Here is a 6,629-nt window from a genome sequence, read left to right as displayed (position 1 = left end):
CTTCCGCTGTTCTCTCAGGCACATCAGCAAGGAGCTAGATCAGAAGTGGAGCAGCTAGGACTCGAACTGGTGTCCATGTGGGATGTTGGCATTGTGGGTGATGGCTTTACCTGCTACGTCATACAGCCAGCCCCCTTTCCCCCTCTTTATCCAATTTTAGGTATTCTGTCATAGCAGTACAAAATAGACTAAGACAGTGGCTTATAAACAACAGAAATTATTTCCCACAATTCCGGAATCTGGAGCAGTGAGATTGAGCTGTCCGCTTTGTCAGGTTTTGGTGAGGGTCCTCTTCAAGGTTGTGACTGCTGACTCCTCACATGGCAAAAGGTGAGCAACAGAAATCTGTGCTTAAGGCATTAATTCCATTCTTAAGGGGTCATCCCTCATGACCTAATTACCTCCCAAAGTCCCCACATCTTAATTCCATCACACTGGGGGTTAGAGTTTCAATATTTGAGTTTAGCAGGAGTAACATAGACATGTGGTCCAACGAGACTACTAGGGGGGCTGGTGTGGTGGCACAGTGGGTTAATCCTCTGCTTGTGGTGCCAGCATCCCATGTGGGTGGCAGTTCTAGTCCCAGCTGCTCTTCTTCCAATCCAGCTCTCTGCTGTGGCCTGGGAGGGTGGTGGAAGATGGCCCAAGTGCTTGGGCCCCTGCACCCACATGAGAGACCAGGAAGAAGCTCCTGGCTCCTGGCTTTGGATTGGCACAATACTGGCTGTTGTGGCCATTTGGGGAGTGAACCAACGGAGGGAAGACCTTTCTCTCTGTCTCTCCCTCTCACTGTCTGTAACTCTACCTCTCAAATAAATAAATAAATTAAATGTTTTTAAAAAAAAGACTATTAGGAAAAAAGTTGCTATGAATATTGCTATACAGGTTTCTGTGTGAAAGCAAATCTTTATTTATCTGGTATAGATGCCTAACAGTGCAATTTTGGGGTGGTATGCCAATTGTGTGTTTAGTTTTACCTTTTGTTTTTGTTTTACAAAACTGCCAAGATGTTTTTCAGAGTGGCTGTTACATAGCCACCAGCAACGAATGGGTGATCTACTTTCTCTACATCCTCACCAGCATTTGGTGGTGTCACTATTTTTTATGTTAGTAATTTGGGTAGGTGTAAAGTGATATTAGTCTTTTGTTTTTAAAAGAGGCAAACTAGAAAGGAGAAAAGTGTTTTGAAATTTCTTGTAGGTAACATAATTTATTGTTTCAATTTAAGCTCCTCGTAACTTGTTTTGCCTGGAAAACAATTTTGAACTTTTGCAATAAAAAAATCTTCTCCATTCATATGGGAGCCAATTGCCCTAAAACCACAAAGCAATTACTTATCTTCTCCTATGCATAAAGAAAAGTTGAGATACCTACAGGAGATGCATCTGAAGAATTCTGAAGATCCAAGCAGAGAAAGAACAAAGGAAGAAAATTTCCTGGAGAATATTTGCAAATAATAACTTCCCTATTTAGTTCTCTATTCCCTCTTTGAATGGAACAGCAGGGAGAACTGGTGATATGATGAGAGCTGATTATCCACATCTGTTGGCATCTCTATGTTCAGTGAAGTTACTTTGGTAGCTTGAAATCTTTCATGATGGAAATATTTACACCATATGAATTGGCAAACACTACAAATAAGGACACGTTTTTGTCCAGAGAATTAGTTGGCAAACATTTACTCATGGAGTGTTGTGAGTTTCTTTCCAAAGTGTGTTCCGTAGAAAACATGGAGAAGGAGATAAGGAGATATGAATTGAGCACCTACTAAAATTCTTAGTCCATATGAGTCTCATAACAACACATATTGTAGACACATATTGAGACTCAATATACGAAGTATTTCATTAATGTCACATTTCAAGTAAATGCCAAAGTGGAAATTCAGGCTTGGGTACAAGCTAAAATCAAATCTCATTTTTCTGCTGTATCATGCTGATGCCCTAGAGGGGAGAAGGCATTGAATGCCAGAGGGAAGCAATGAGACAAAACTTGAAAAAAGATTTCCTTGACTTTAATTAAAAGAAAAGAAAGATACTAAGAAGAAAAATGTCTGTCCTTGGCATTATGTAGCAATTAGCTTTAAGTATATTTATAGTTTTAATTGTATGTACATATGTATAGTCCAGCTATATGTATAGTCCAGTGAACAGTAGTAACTATTGTTTTTGTCTTCCTTGTACTTATCCCTACCTCCCTTCTTCTGATCCCATTAAAGGACACTTTCCCCTGCCCTGTGCCTCTGGTTAAGCTAACAGTCATGGTGCTTTGGCCTCCCCAAACCACAGATATGGCTAGGCCAGTTAAAATCCCTTCCAGGACTTTTTTATTGAGCCTAGAAGGAAAAAAAATTTCTCATGTTTGGCTTGCTTCCTTTGAACATTGTGACCCTGGCGCTCAAATAGCATCATCAGAACTCCACGTTTGTCTCCACGCTGTTCTTTTCACATGGTGGACAAGATGACCTCTGGCCCAACTGTACTTCTTAGTTTCCCTGTTATGTTAGCTAATAAAGTATGCCCCCACATTTGTGTGTATGTAAGTATGTATATATGTGTATTTAATTAAGCTAGTCTGACTTAGGTTTATAACATTTGTCACCAAAAGATCCTTGTCCTTGGTGGCTACTCCAGTTCATTAATCTTTTCTTTCTATGCATTCTTTTTTTAAAGATTATTCATTTATTTATTCAAAAGTCAGAGAGTTACACAGAGAGAAGAAAGGCAGAGAGAGAGAGGTCTTCCATCCAATGGTTCACTCCCCAATTGGCCACAACGGCCGGAGCTGCGCTGATCCGAAGCCAGGAGCCAGGAGCTTCTTCCAGGTCGCCCACATGGGTGCAGGACCCCAAATACTTGGGCCATCTTCTACTGCTTTCCCAGGCCATAACAGAGAGCTGGATTGAAAGAAGAGCAGCCAGGACTAGAACTGGCGCCCATATGGGATGTCGGCACTTCAGGCCAGGGCGTTAACCAGCTGCGCCACAGCGCCGGCCCCTCTATGCATTCTGAAAACACTTATTATTTATACCAGATCCATTCAACAGGAAGATAATATGAACTATGTATATATAATTTTAATTTTTCTAGTAGCCACATTTAAGAAAATAAAAATAGCTGAAATAAGTTTAATAATATATTTTATTTATCTCAGTATATTTAAAAACATTTTAACATTTAATCAATATAAAAATTCTTTCTTTAAGACTGATGTTTTTATTTGAAAGTCAGAGTTATAGAGAGGGACAGGCAGAGGCAGAGAGGAGAGAGAAAGGTCTTCCACACACTGATTCACTCCCCAAATGGCCACAATGGCCAGGGTTGGGTCAGGCTGAAGCCCGGAGACACGAGCTTCTTCCATGTCTCCCTCATAGGTGCTGGGGCCCGAGGAGTTGGGACATCTTCTGTTGCTTCCTCAGATGCATTAGCAGGGAGCTGGGTCAGAAATGGAGCAGCCAAGACTCAAACCAGTACCCATATAAGATGCAGGCACTGCAGAAGATTTCTTAATCTGCTGCACCACAGCAACTGCCCATATACAAAAATTCTTAATGAAATATTCCTAAAATATTTTCTTTATCTACAATCTGAAATCCGGTGTGTATTTTACATTTACAAGTCATCTCAATTCTAAGTAGTCACATTTCAGGAACTTTTAAAGAAAAAAAAATCAATGACACTTGTTAAAGCACAGTGAGGAAGACTTTTTTCAGGATTCTTATGATTGGTATAAGAGCCACAACAATGGAATTTTGCATAGGGCAGAGAAATTGAACTCAACTCTGAATACAGCATGGGCAAGTGAGAATGTATAGCCAAATGTCAAGCTGGGAGTCAGTGGGTGGAAAATTGTTAAGAGTAAACACCAGGGGAAAAGAGAGCTCTGGTTAACTCATCCTAGCAGAACTCTTGCTGACGACAAACCAAGGAAGTCAGATATCACCTGGAGGATGATGGAGGGTGAAGAATCTCATCACATATCAAGAGTTGGGGGTTCTTGCTAAACTGATATAACAGAGTTCTTTGCTAAAACTAGATTTTTACAAGGCAATGCAAGATGGGCCTTGGAGAAAGTTCAGGTGCCTCACTGAAGCTTGGCTAAGCAGAAAATATTTGTTAGTGTTCAATAGTGACATGTGGCTAGTGGCTACAATACCAGACAACACAGATATATATATATATATATATATATATATATACACATATATATATATTTATAGATAATATTTTATTATATATAAATACACACACACCCCTAATAATACACCTAATAATAAACTATCACATACTACCACTTGAATGTTTTGTATACAAATGTCTCATCCTCCCATCTAACATATAAACTCCTTGAGAACAGAAGTCTCATCTTAAAATTCTTCTGTGCCCTCAAGCTAGTGTACCATGATGCTACATTAGCAGTAAGTAGTACTATGAATAAGTGATTTCAATTACCTCATTCAGTGAACAGAGGGTTGTAGTTCACACCTTAGTAAAGAAATGTACCTGATCAGAAAAAAATGGCAAATCCACTGGCGATATGTCATGTATCTGCATAAAACTGTAGTAAATATTTCTCTGAGAGTGAACCATCACACCTTAGGTAGAAGCATTAAAGGCCAAAGTGATAAAAATGCTTTTTGATTCCTCGATGAGAAGTGCTAAACTCAAAAACATAAAGCTACAACAGATTGAGTATTTCTTACTCAAGTGTTTCAGATTGAGTGTCTCAGATTTTAAAATATTTGCACAGATTTTAGATCATCATATTGGTGCTCAAAAAGTTTCTGATTTCAGAGCATTTCAGATGTCAGAATTCCATATTAGGCATGCTCACCTGTATCCTTCCTTAGTACCACTCCATCTTACAGAGAAGAATGCTAAAGCACAAGATAAGTGATTTCTGCCTCTGGAAACATGTAACCAGAAGATAATTAGCATCTGAACACAGAGAGTCTCTTTCTTTTGCCCTCATATAGTCACTGCTTTTTATTTGAAGGGCAGAGTTACAGAGAGGGAAACAAAGAAGAGAGACAGACAGAGACAGAGAGCAAGATCTTTCATCCTCCAGTTCACTAACCAATGGCTGCAACAGCCAGAGCTGGACTGATCCAAAGCCAGGAACCAGGAGCTTTTTCCTGGTTTCCCAAATTGGTGCAGGGACCTTCGCTGCCCCAGGCCATTAGCAGGGAGCTGGATCAGAAGTGGAGCAGCCAGGACTTGAACCAGCACCCATGTGGGATGCTGGCGCTGCAGGTGGTGGCTTTACTTGCTATGCTACAGCACAGGCTCTAGGCACCACTTTTTACTTAAAGGTTAATGGACAGTGGTGGGTGGAGGGCTGAGGAAGAAGTGAGGTGGATATAGGAATCACCTTTTCCGCAGGTACACATTCCCTGTGTCCAACCCAGTACACACACATACTTCTCACAGATACAATATCCATGTGTCATTGGAGTCCAGTAGGAGTCCCAGACATTAGGAAATTGTATTAGACCTCCCCTGCTAACCCAAATACCTACTCAGCTTCAAATAGTCCCTCAATCAGTTGGTCATTCATTCTTTCATTGTTGAGTATATATTACAGGCCAGACACTATGAGAGATATATAGCCAAAAGACTCAATCTTGCCTCTCACAGTGCTCAGTCTATTGTGAGAGTGTATGCTGGGGATGAGGGGAGAGTGGCATTGATGGCAAAGAGGATTGCTAACTATAATGACGCAGTACAAATACTATAGGAGTGTGAAATGAGTGCTACCATGGAATACTCCACTGCAGTTACAAAAATGAACTGTATTCACAGAAAGATCTTCAAGCACATTGTTTAAGGCAGTGGTCCTCAAAGTATGGTCCCTGGACCAGCAGCTTTAGCTCAACTAAGGACATTTTAGAAATGCCAATTCTTAGGCCCCACACCAGAGATACTGAATCAGAACTTGGGGCAGGGGTGGGGGGTAGAAACAAGAGATTTGTGTTTTAACAAGTCCCTGAGATGTTTCCTATGCACACTAACATTTAAGAACCACTGGTTTAGAAAAAAAAATCGCAGGAAGAAATGTACAATGTGATGAGATTTACATCACAAAAAATATGCTTCCAATACCCGTGTGTGTGTGTGTGTGTGTGTGTGTGTGTGTATTTGCATATACATAGAGGAAGTCTGAAATGAGATATACCATGCTATGTCTATGGCCATACCACCCTGAACGCGCCTGATCTCATCTGATTTCAGAAGCTAAGCAGGGTTGGGCCTGTTAGTACTTGGATGGGAGAAATACCATGCTAAATAACAGTGATTGTCTCTGTAGAGGTGATTGGGTTACAGGGCCAGGAATTTAGCTAGTGCTCTGGAAACACAAAGGAGAGAGACATTAGATCTTCCTAGAGGAGGTAGCCTCTGAATATGGCTTTAGGACATGCCCAGTCCATCCATTCCTAAGACTCTCCCATATCTAGGACATCACTCACATTCTTATACTCTTGTCCTTCCAGTTGAAGGAGTCATCTCCAGAGAAGCTGCAGTCTGGTTTCTGAAATAGGTGGACTACTTAACTTCCCACCCTCATCCTAAACCTCAAGTCTCAGAGGCAGTAGTACTAAGCTGAGATCTGGAGCTCAAGATTGAAAGGTC

The sequence above is a fragment of the Oryctolagus cuniculus genome, chromosome X, assembly GCF_051225735.1.
Source record: "Oryctolagus cuniculus isolate XC-2025 breed Fujian yellow rabbit chromosome X, ASM5122573v1, whole genome shotgun sequence".
Taxonomy (NCBI): domain Eukaryota; kingdom Metazoa; phylum Chordata; class Mammalia; order Lagomorpha; family Leporidae; genus Oryctolagus; species Oryctolagus cuniculus.
Note: the sequence above shows the minus strand (reverse complement) of the source record.